The sequence below is a fragment of the Phyllostomus discolor genome, chromosome X, assembly GCF_004126475.2.
Source record: "Phyllostomus discolor isolate MPI-MPIP mPhyDis1 chromosome X, mPhyDis1.pri.v3, whole genome shotgun sequence".
NCBI classification, from domain to species: Eukaryota; Metazoa; Chordata; class Mammalia; order Chiroptera; family Phyllostomidae; genus Phyllostomus; species Phyllostomus discolor.
This window is the reverse complement of record NC_050198.1, coordinates 85,173,390-85,186,152: the sequence shown is the minus strand read 5'-3', so window position 1 is coordinate 85,186,152 and position 12,763 is coordinate 85,173,390.

Below are 12,763 nucleotides of genomic sequence, written 5' to 3'. Positions count from 1 at the left end.
TGTAAATTGTGCTGCTACGGACATTGGGGTGCATAGGTTCTTTTGACTTAGTGTTTTAGGATTGTTAGGGTATAATACCAGCAGTGGAATTGCTGGGTCAAAAGGCAGTTCCGTTCTTAGTATTCTGAATAAATTCCATACTGTTTTCCATAGTGGTTGTACCAGTCTGCATTTCCACCAGCAGCGCACTAGGGCTCCTTTTCTCCACAACCTCTCCAATAGTTGTTGCTTGATTTGTTTATGATGGCCATTCTGACCTTTGTGAAGTGGTATTTCATTGTGGTTTTAATTTGCATATCTCTGATGGCTAGTGACGCTGAGCATCCTTTCATATGTGTCTGGGCCCTCTGTATGTCCTCCTTGGAGAAGTGTCTGTTCAGGTCCTTTGACCATTTTTTAATTGGATTGTTTGTCTTCCTGGTGTGGAGTTGTGAGTTCTTTATATATTTTTGAGATCAAGCCCTTGTCTGAGGTATCATTGGCAAATATATTTTCCCATATGATTGTTTCCCTTTTCATTTTGTTGATGTTTTCTTTAGCCACGCAAACCTTTTTATTTTGATGAAGTTCCATTTGTTTATTCTTTCCTTTATGTCCATTGCTCTAGGGGACATATCTGTGAAAATATTCCTGCATGGAATATCTGAGATTTTCCTGGTTATCTTCTCTAGGACTTTTATGGTATCACAACTTATATTTAAATCTTTTATCCACTTTGAATTTATTTTTCTGTGTGGTGTAATTTGGTGATTGGGTTTCATTTTTTTTTTTTTTTTTGCATGTAGCTGTCCAGATCTCCCAACACCTTTTGTTGAAGAGGCTATTTTTACTCCATTTTATGCTTCTGCCCTCTTTGTCAGATATTGATTGACCATAGAGACTTGGGTGTATATCTGGTGTCTCTATTCTGTTCCATTGGTCTATGTGTCTATTTTTATGCCAGTACCATGCTGTTTTGATTACCATGGCCTTCTAATATAGTTTGGTGCCAGGTATGGTGATCCCACCTACTTTGTTCTTCTTTCTCAAAATTGCTGCAGCTATTCAGGGTCATTTATGATTTCATATAAATTTTTGAAATGTTTGTTTTATATCTGTGAAATGTGTCATTGGTATTTTAATAGGGATTGTGTTGAATCTATAAATTGCTCTGGGTAGTATGGACATTTTGATGATATTAATTCTTCTAATCTATGAACATGGTATATGCTTCCATTTATTTGTGTCTTCCTTAATTTCTTTCTTCATTGTTGTGTAGTTTTCTGAGTACAGGTCTTTTACCTCCTTGGTTAAGTTTGTTCCTAGGTACTTTATTTTCCTTGTTGCTATAGCAAATGGGATTCATTCCTGATTTGTGTTTCTGATATTGTTGGTGTACAAAAATGCCTTTGGTTTCTGAATATTGACTTTGTATCCCACTGTTTTGCCAAATTCACTTATTAGGTCAAGTAGTTTTTTGGTAGAGTCTGTAGGGTTTTCTGTGTACACTATCATGTCATCTGTAAGCAATGACAGTTTTACTTCCTCCTTTCCAATTTGGATACTTTTTATTCCTTCTTCTTGTCTGATTACTGTGGCTAGGACTTCCAATATGATGTTGAATAGAAGTGGTGGAAGTGGACATGCTTGTCTTGTTCCTGATCTTAGTGGAAAAGCTTTTAGTTTTTGCCCATTGAGTATGATGTTGGCTGTAGGTCTCTTGTATATGGCCTTTAATAAGTCAAAGAATACTCCCTCTGTTCCCACTTTGCTGAGTGTTTTTATCATAAATGGGCTGCAACTTATCAAATGCTTTTTCCACATCCATTGATATGACCATGTGATTTTGTCTTCCCTTTTGTTTATGTGATGTATTACATTTACTAATTTGTGAATATTGAACCATCCTTGCATCCCTGGGATGAATCCCACTTGGTCATGGTGTATGATCTTTTTAATGTATTGCTGAATGCAGTTTGCCAATATTTTGTTGAGGATTTTAGCATCTATGTTCATCAGCGATATTGGCCTGTAGTTTTCTTTCTTTGTCATGTCTTCAACTGGTTTCGGAATTAAGATGATGTTTGCTTCATAAAAATAGTTTGGGGTTCTTCCATCTTCTTGGATTTTTTGGAACAGTCTGTGAAGGATAGGGGTTAGCTGTTCCTTAAGTGTTTTTGTAAAATTCTCCTGTGGAACTGTCTGGTCCAGGGCTTTTGTGTGCTGGGATTTTTTTTTTTATTAGTGCTGCAATTTCGTCAGCTGTTATCAGTCTGTTTATCCTTTGGATTGTTCCTTGAGTCTTTATATCATTTAATTCTGCTCTGATCTTGGTTATTTCCTTCCTTCTGCTTGCTCTGGGCTGTCTTTGTTGTTGACCCTCCAGTTCTTACAGATGCAGGGTTAGGTTGTTTATTGGAAATGTTTCCATCTTTTTTAGGTAGGCCTGTATGGCTATGAATTTCCATCTCAGGACTGCCTTTGCTGTGTCCCATATGTTTTGGACTGTTGTAAGTTCATCTTCATTTGTTTCCAGAAACTTTTTGATTTCTTCCTTGATCTCATTGTTAACCCATTCATTGTTTAATAGCATGCTTTTCAATTTCCATGAATTTGAGTGGTTTTGAGTTTTTTCTTTGTGTTGGTTTCTAGTTTCTGGTTTCAGGCCCTTGTGGTCTGAGGTGATGTTTGATATGATTTCAGTTTTCTTGAATTTGTTGAGGCTTGTTTTGTGTCCTATCATGTGGTCTGCCTTTGAAAATGTTCCATGTGCATTTGAAAATAATGTGTATTTTGCTTCTTTGGGACGGGAGGATATATATATATATATATATATATATATATATATGTGTGTGTGTGTGTGTGTGTGTGTGTGTGTATAAAATCAGTTAAATCTATTTGGTCTAGGGCATTGTTCAATGCCACAATATCCTTGTTGATATTTTGTTTGAAAGATCTATCCATTTTTGACAGTGGGGTGTTGAAATCCCCTAGTATAAGTGTGTCACTGTCTACATCTTTCTTGAAGTCCTCCAATATATAATTTTCCTTATATAGTTGGGTGCTCCTGTGTTGTGTGCATATATGTTTACAATATTTATGTCTTTTTGATGGATTTTTCCCTTGAGTATTATGAAGTGACCTTCTGGGTCTCTTTTTATGGCCTTTGTTTTGAAGTCTATTTTGTCAGATATAAGTATTGTGACCCTGGCTCTTTTTTTTTCCTGTCTATTTGCATGGAATATTTTTTTTTCCAGCCCTTCACTTTCAGTCTGTGTACGTCTTTTGCTCTGAGGTGGGTCTCTTGTAGGCAGCATATATGTGGGTCATGCTTTCTTATCCATTCAGCTACCCTATGTCTTTTGTTTGGAGCATTTAAGCCATTTACAGTTAAGGTTATTATTGATAGGTACTTATTCATTGCCTTTTTAGTCCCTTTGTACCTGTGTTCCTTTCTCTCTCACTGTTTTACTTCCTCTTATTAAAGCAGTCCCTTTACCATATCTTGCAATGCTGGTTTGGTGGAGGTGTAGTCTTTCAGCCTTCTTTTGTCTGGGAAACTCCTTATTTCACCTTCCATTTTAATTGAGAGCCCTGCAGGATAAAGTAGTCTTGGTTGCAGGCTTTTTCTTTTTACTACCTGGAATATTTCTTGCCATTCCCTTCTGGCTTGAAATGTTTCTGTTGAGAAGTCAGCTGCTAGCTTTATTGGGGCTCCCTTGTATGTTATTTCCTGTTTCTCCTTTGCTGCCTTTAAGATTCCCTCTTTGTCTTTAAATTTTGCCATTTTAATTATGATGTGTCTTAGGAGTGAGCCTCTTTGGGTTCCTCTTGATTTGGACTCTGCTTCCTGGACTTGTGTAGCTTTTTCTCTCATCAATTTAGGGAAGTTTTCTATCATTACTTTTTCAAACAGGTTTTCTATCCCTTGTTATTCTTCTTCTCCTTTTGGTATCCCTATTATACCAACATTATTCCGTTTCATATTAGGGAATTCTGCAATTCCCTAAACCCCTCTTCATTGTTTTTCAGACCTTTTTCTTGCTCTTTTTGGGAATTTTTTCTACTTTGCCCTCCAGGTCACTGATTTGATCCTCTGCTTCTTCAAGCCTACTTTTGATTCTCCTACTGTGTTCTTTAATACAGAAATTGTATTCTTCATTTCCTCTTGGCCCTTGTTTATTGTTTCTATGTCCTTTTTATGCTGATATACTTTGCAGTAAGTTCCTGATAGTTTCCCTATAGTTTTTGGTAATTCACACTGAACTCAGTGTGAATTACCTCCCTTATAACCATTGTTTTGATCCCAGTATCTGATAGTTGACTTGCCTCTATTTCATGTATCATTCTTTCTGAGAATTCCTCCTTTCCTTTTGATTGGGGTCATTTCTTTGTCTTTCCATTGCTTGTGGTACTCTTTTTGTTTGCTTCTTTTTCTTAAATTGATCTGTTTTGACTTTCTGACTTTTTGGTGGGAATTTCTATGGTGTGAGATTCAGTGGTGCAGTCTCCTCAATCACCTGAATTTGATGTTCTTGGGATATCCTTTATGCCTTTTATGCTGATTTTCTGGATGTAATTGGGTTTTGATTGTTGTTGGGTCATTCTTTTGTGGGTCTTTCCCTGCTTCTGGTTGACTGAAGGTCACTCTGCCCACCACGTCTTGTGTGCTGTTGTGCATGTGCTGCCTGAACAAAACCACAGATCAAGAAATGAACCTACACCCACAAATATAGTTGCCCCCACAATCCCACTATCAATAGCAAATGAGCCAGTATTAATAAGGGTGTAATGAGATTAAAACTATTTTAGGAAAGGAGAGTGGATATGAGATGACCTACTGAAATAGAAATGATTTTGAGAGGGTGGGGGGAGCACTAATAAGAATTGGGAGCAATGGAAAGAGAGAAGGTAATGTTTACCTCATGAATAAAAAAGGGAATGAAACGTGGAATGGAGCATGAGAAGGGAAGCATATAACAGTAGGTTTAAACAGAAATTAATATAAAAGTGAGAGAAAGAAGAAGGAAAATATTAAATAATTAATAAAAATATAGGAGTCCAACTGGAGAGAAAGATCCACCGGAGTGCTATCAAGAACAAATGAGCTAAAATTAATATAGGTGGTATGAGAATAAGAGGAAAAAAAGAAACAAAATCTAAGATGGTTAGAGGAATGGGAAGTGATTTTGAAATGATAAAGGAAGAGGGAGACTAAGAGTGAGGAACAAAAACCAGTCTAAGTGAGTGAAAATTTGGGATATAAAGGAAAAAAAGGAGAATAAAGAAAAATAAAAGGCCAGTATGAAAGAGAAACAGGACACAGAAAAGAAAACAGGCTAATATGGCAAAATTAAAATTTGAGACAAAAAAAAAAGCAGAGGGGTCCAGTAAAATTTGATATTTGAAATACAGAGTTAGTGAAGCTCTAGAAATAACCTTGAAAAACAATGCAATAGCAACTACACTATCCACAACCAACTAGCAAAGTTTGTTAAAGGTATAGAGAGAACATGGGTATTTTAGGAGCTGGGCAAAAGGATGTGAAATCCTTGACAAGAAAATTCATTTTGAGTGGACGGGGGAGAAATAATGAGTGTGGAATGGAAACAAGGTATAGCTAGAGAGAAAAACAAATTTGAAATGAACATATTTCAAGGAAACAGGAAGGTGAAATGGGCTAAGAGAAGGGAGGGGCAAATATGTGAATTGAAATGCACTGTACTTTAAAATCTAGTAATTTATTGTATACAAAGTTGCTGGACAAGAAATGGATGTTATAAAGCTATTCAGGAAAGAAAATATTGCAAATCATGAAGATCACAGTGGCTTTCATCTCAGTAGCCTCTTGTATTTACCACTGTTTTTTTGTTTTTGGATCTGCTTCTGGTGAAGGTACTATCTGACCTTAGGCAGCCTGCTCCATACTTGCAGTGATCTTCTGTCACTGGTTGTGTTCTTCAATTGTTAATCTGTTCACTCTCCACTCAGCAGTCAGGCTTAAGCCCCATAGGGCAGGACAGAATTCTTCCTTGCACTTGAGGGTATTGTTTCCCCTTAGGCTGCTGCTGCTTGGGGGGAGTGGTCTGCCTGGGCAGGATGGTTGCTGCGTTTGTTGGTTGGCTCAGCACTGGCTTCTGGTCGCTACTCTCTCAGTTCTCTCCCCAAAGCCTCTGTCCCCAGTCTCTCTTCAAGTCTTGCTAGTCCACTCTAACCCCCTTTTCCTAGTGTTCTACTGACTCTGGCTATCTCTGCTGTTTATCTGCTCACTAGGACTCAGCAGTCATGCTTCAGCACCAAAAGGCCAGGGCTGAGTCTCTCTGTAGGGCGGGGCTGTTGTTTCCCCTCAGGCTGCTGCTGTTCCAAGGGGAGTGGTCTGCCTGAGTACAAAGGCTGCTGCCTTCTGGGGGATGATTCAGCACCAGGATCCTGGGGGCTACTCTCTCAGTTCTCTATCCCCAAGGCTTCCATTCCCCATCTCTCCTCAGGTGTCTGTAGCCGACCCTGCCCCCACCTTTATCAGAGCCTCGGGTAAGTGGCTGCAGATGGAAACTTGTGTGTTGGCCCTTTTCTCAGCCCTTGTGTCTCCAGCCATCTGTCCTTGGCTGAAAGCAACTGTGACACTTTTCGCTGCTGGTGGTTATCTGTGTACCTTTTGGGCTCTGGTGTTCTAGGCTGGGGTCCTAGCTTAGGGTTTAGACCTCATTCTTCACCAGGGGATCCAACCATCTGCTTAATTGTCCCGCCGGTGCTGTCACCTGTGGGGCCCAGTCAGCCTTATGGAGTCTCTACCGCACTCCTAACCAGGCAGGTTGTGCCGAAGCTGGGCCTTCGGTGTGTCCGAAGTTATATGCTTTTCTCTGGCTATTACACAGTTGTTTGTTCTGGGTGGTTTCTCCACAATTGAGTTGTAATTCCAGATTGGTCCTGGGAGGAGGTCAGTGTGAATTCCATTCACTCCTCCACCGTCTTCCCTCTGCAATATACTTTGATTTAGTTGCCACTCCTAATATTTTGCCACTTTTGCTTTTTCATTTTTTAATATATTTTATTGATTATGCTATTACAGTTGTCTCCATTTTTCCCCATTTGCCCTCCTTTGCCCAGTACGTGCTTTCCATCCCCTTAGTTCATGTCCATGGCTTGTGCATATAAGTTCTTTGGCTTCTCCATTTCCTATACTGTTCATAACCTTCCCCTGTCTATTTTGTACCTACCAATCAAGCTTTTTAATCCCTGCACCTTTTTCCCCATTCTCCCCATTCCCTCTCGCAGCTAATAACTCTCCAAATGATCTCCATATCTGTGATTCTGTTCCTGTTCTGGTTGTTTGCTTAGTTTGTCTTTTTTAAATTCAGTTATTAATATTTGTGAATTTGTTGCCATTTTAGTGTTCATAGTTTTGATCTTCTTTTTCTTAGATAAGTCCCTTTAACGTTTCATATAATAATGGCTTGGTGATGATGGACTCCTTTAGCTTTATCTTATCTGGGAAGCACTTTATTTGCCCTTCCATTCTAAATGATAACTTTGCTGGCTAGAGTAATCTTGGTTGTAGGCCCTTGCTTTTCATAACTTTGAATACATCTTTCCTGCAAAGTTTCATTTGAGAAATCAGCTGACAGTCTTATGGGAACTGCTTTGTAGGTAACTGTCTCCTTTCCTCTTACAGCTTTTAAAATTCTTTCTTTATCTTTAACTTCTGGCATTTTAATTACGCTGTGTCTTGGTGTGCTCCAATTTGTTTGGAATGTTCTGTGTTTCCTGGACTTGTATGTCTATTTCCTTCACCAGATTAGGGAATTTTTCCTTCATTATTTTTTTCAAATAAGTTTTCAATTTCTTGTTCTTTTCTTTCTGTCATCCGTATGATTTGGATGTTGGTACATTTGAAGGCATACCAGAGGATCCTTATACTATCCCCAGATTTTGTTTTGTTTTGTTTTCTTCTTGTTGTTCTGGTTGAGTCCTTATTTCCTCCTTATGTTCCAAATTGTTGATTTGAATCCTGGCTTCATCCCCTCCACTGATGGTTCCCTGTAAATTTTTCTTTATTTCACTTTGTATAATCTTCATTTCTTCCTTTATGTTGTTGCCATACTCAATGAGTTATTTGAGTATCCTGATCACCAGTGTTTTGAACTCTGCATCTGATAGGTTGGCTATCTTAATTTCATTTAGTTCCTTTTCTGGGGGTTTGTTTTGTTTTTTCATTAGGGCCATATTTCTTTGTCTCCTCAATTTGGCAGCCTCCCTGTGTTTGTTTCTGTGTACTAGGTAGAGCTGCTTTGACTCCCTGTCTTAGTAGTGTGGCCTGTTATAGAAAAGGCACCTATAAATTGTGTGGGGTGTAGCCTTAGATAATTGTGAGGGTGGGGGAACCCACTTCCACTTTGTGGCTCTATGTGTGGGGAGGGCTTGGAGAGGGGCAGTGCCACTGCCTGTTTTCTGGAGGTTTGCCCAGCACTGACCTCATTTCCAGTCACTTCACCCACTTCCCATATGTGACTGGCACCCTTCCAGCTATTGCACTGGTGGTGAATCCCTGAGTTGGGTGGGTTTGAGTATGTTCTAAGTCCATACAGGACTTTTAAATGGAGACTCCTGATAATCTGGCAGTTTCTTTTACCACCCCAGCCCCTAGTGGTTGTTATTTCCAGAAGTTATGGGAATTTATCTTCCTGGTGCTGAAACCCTGGGCTGTGTGGTCTGGCCTGGGGCTGGGATCACTCATTCCCAAGGTATTCCTCCCAATTTTTACCCACCATATGTGAATGTGGGATTGTCCATCTACCACTGCCTCTCCACACCACACCACATCTACGCATCTCTCTACATGTCTCCATGACTCTACCCCTCTTACCTGTCTGGGTGAATGTGGTTTCTTTAAATCCTTGGTCGTCAGGTTTCCATACAGTTTGATTTTCTGATGGTTTTGGGTGTTGCTTGTTGTGAGAACTAGTTGTAATTCTTTTTATGGTTGTGTGAGGAGGTGAAGCATGTCTACCTACACCTCCATCTTGACCAGAAGTCTAAATGTGCTTTTTTATGATGGACACTGGTAGATTTTTCATTTGGCTCCTGTGTCCTGTTGACATACTCTCATTATTGTGGATTTTTTATTACCACTTTCCTATTGTCAGTACAAGATGTTCCAGGCTCATATTGTATTTTTCCTCTCCCAGTCCTAGAATCAGCCTTTTCTCCTAGGAGCCTGGTTTGTTAATTGAATAATAGTATTAGAAACCAAGATCTGAACCTTAGTTGTGCTCAGTGCTACTAGGGTTTTGTTGCTTCAAGGCCTTTTCAGCTGACAGAGCAAGGAAATATATGTGTGTATATTAACCTGTGCTCTCTCTCTCTCTCACACACACACACACACACACACACACACACACATTTATGTAACATCTGTATTTCTATTAAGTTAAACACAATTCATATTGGTGTTTGATCCATCACCACATAAATCCTAACCTCCTTCCCTTGTTTATCTGTATACTTGCTTCAACATTGAGAAACCTGGCTCCCAGCATCTGCCCATTTACTTGAATTGTTTAGTTCCAGAATACTTGTAAGGGGGTTTCAGAATTGTTGACCTCTACTCCCATGAGAAAAAAAAAAAAGCTTTTTCAACAACAGCACAATGATTATGGAGGGTTTTTTTTCTTTTGCCCTGAGTTTTAGAGATTCCACAGATTTCCAAAGTTACTTAGGTCAAGATCTTTTCCCTCACTCTCTTAAGTATATGTGTTTCATAAATGTTTAATACAGTTAGATTTTTTAGTCACATTCTGCATGCTATCCTGGGATTCCCCTGATCTAAATGATTTTTTTAAAAGTTCATATACATCAAGGTTTGCTTTTAAATTAAATTTTAAAAATTGAAGTAACATTGGTTAATTACATTGTATAAGTTTCAGGTGTACACCATTATAAGTCTATATCTGTATACTCTATTGCATGTTCACCACCAAAAGTCTACTTTCTATCAGCTACCATATATTTGACCTCCTTTCCTCACTTTGCTGTCCCTGCAGCTCCCTCCTCTCTGGTAATCACCATTCTGCTGTCTGTATCTATGGGTTTGTTTTAGTTTTGTTACCTCATTTGTTATTGTTTTATATTCCACACAAGTGAAATCATGGCTTTATACAACTCAACAGCAATAAAAGCAACTCAATTAAAAATTGTGTAGAGGTCTGAATAGGCATTTTTCCAAGGAACATATATAGATGGCCAACAGGAATATGAAAAGATGCTCAACATCATTAATCATCGGAGAGATGCAAATTCAAATCACAATGAGATATTATCTCACACCTGTTAGAATGGCTATCATCAATAAATTAACAAACAACAAGTGCTGGCGAGGATGTGGAGAAAGGGAAACCCCTTTTGCACTCTTGGTGGGAATACAAATTGGTGAAGTCTGTGTAGAAAACAGTATGTAGATACCTCAAAAAATCAAAAATGGATCTTCCTTTTGACCCAGCAGTTCCACTTCTGGGTATATATCCAAAGAAGCCCAAAAAACTAATTTGAAGGCATATGTACACCCCTATGTTCATTGCAGTGTTATTTACAATTGCCAAGATATGGAAGCAGCCTAAGTGTCCATCAGTAAATGAGCAGATAAAAAGCAGCTGTGGTACATTTCCACAATAGAATGCTACTCAACTGTAAAAAAAGAAGGAAATCTTACTGTTTGTGACAGCATGGATGGGTCTGAAGGGTATTATGCTAACTGAAATAAGCCAGTCAGAGAAAGACAAATACCATATGATTTCATTTATATGTGATTTTAAAGAATATAAATAAACCAAACAAAAACAGACTCATAGATACAGAAAACTGACTGGTGGTTGTGAGAGTGGAGGGGTTGGTTTAGGTGACTAGGTGAAAAAGGTGAAGGGATTGAGAAGTACAGATTGGTAGTTACAAAATAGTCATGGGAATGTAAAGTACAGCATAAGGAATGTAGTCAATAATATTGTATTAACTATGTATGGTGCCATTTGGGAACTGGAAATATCAGGGGGAACACTTTGGAAAGTATATGATTTATCTAACCACTACTATGCTGTACACCTGAAATTAATACAAAATAATTTTGAATGTAAACTTTAATTGAAAAAAATTAAATGTGAGAAAAGCAACGAGGAACAGTGGCAAATGTCAAAATCAACATTTTCAGAACTCTGGAATTAACCAAAGTGTTGCAAAAAATCCTAACAGTATTTGTTCAAGAAAAATGGCTTAATCACAGTAACAGGAAGTGTTGTGGTATTTTAAATTGTCCTCTTTTCATCCTTCTCTCTTTTGCTCCATAGTAGCCTTAAAAATCAAGAATCACTATTCCTAGACAATTATTACTATTTAATGTGCCTGTCAGCTCTTTGAAAAGCACATTTTCAGGGTTTGTCCACAATTAAACAGTCTGAGAGCTCTCTCTGTATGAACAGCCTATTCACTAAATCTTAAGGTGCAAGGCAGAAATTCCTGTAGTGCAGTGCTGAATAGAAGTGACGAAGGTGGGAATCTTATACTGTTTAGGTTTTGTGAGGAATGCTTCCAATTTTTCACTGCTAGGAATAATATGTCTTACAGATTTTCAGTGGATACCTTCCTAACAAGTGCTTTTAATTTTTCCTCATGAATATTTGCTGCACTTTATCATATGAGTTTCCTGTATCAGTTATGATGATTATATAATCCTCTTCCTTTCTCATTAATACAGTGTGCTGGGTTTTGATTTATTCCCTCTCAACTCTAAAATCACTCTCCTAGCCTGCTCTTTGAAAATGGTTATGGTTCTTTAAATTTTTTTTCATGTGGAAGTTGATACAAAAGCTTAGTGTATCTTTAGAGGATGCCACAGACATTTGTTACAGAAGGAATGTTTTGCTTGCTGGTTCTGGGGGTTGCTAGCACAGCCCGCTCCTGCTGGGCACCAGGATCTCCAGCACCAGGCTCTGCATCTCATGTGGTTTCTCCAGAGTCCAGCTGGTACAGAGCATTGTGGCCAGCAGGACCCCATGGCCCGCAGCTTCCCTGGAATTCATCTCAGGCAGTAACATATCTGAATGATTTTGGTGAGATACTTCCTCATGTACGTCATTCTCAAATACTCTAGAGGTAGTATTGCCAGCAATTCTAAGAAAGGGACTTGTTTTTAGAGAGCCACCACAACTTTACTGCCATTTTCTGAATTGCTTGCAGGCTCCTCGAAGAAGGTCAGGATTTTAACACTTAGCATGTAGATTCTTTGACCAGGGTGCTCTATCTCTGCCCTGGAAAATGTCTCTTCCTTGGGTGTTCTAAGTCCAGGTTGTGGTACTATTTCTGGGTGATCTTCCTCGGCTCTATAGAGACACTTCCTTGGGTGCTTTCTAACCAGTTGGGAAGCATTTTCCTTATGCACAGTATGTCAGCCATGTTGGGGAGGAAGCCGTCCTTGTCTATCTCAGCTCTGTGAAGAACATTTCCTTGTATAATTGTCTCAGTGCTGGTGAGGGGAGGCTTCCTTGAGCGCTTGTCTCATCACCAGGGGTGGGAGTGAGAGATTCTCCTTGGTGCCTAGCTCAGCACAAGGGGGTGAATTTTCCCTGGACACTCTATAGAAGCTGTGACGGGGGCAGATTTTTCTTGTGTTCTGCTCCTTCCTGGTGAAGACTCTTACTGGGCATACTATCCCAGTCCTGAACTGTTCTTTGATTCTCTAAGACTAAGTGTGAACTCTCCCTTTGGAGCCCTGTGTCTGCAATTGGTGAGGTGAGCCTTT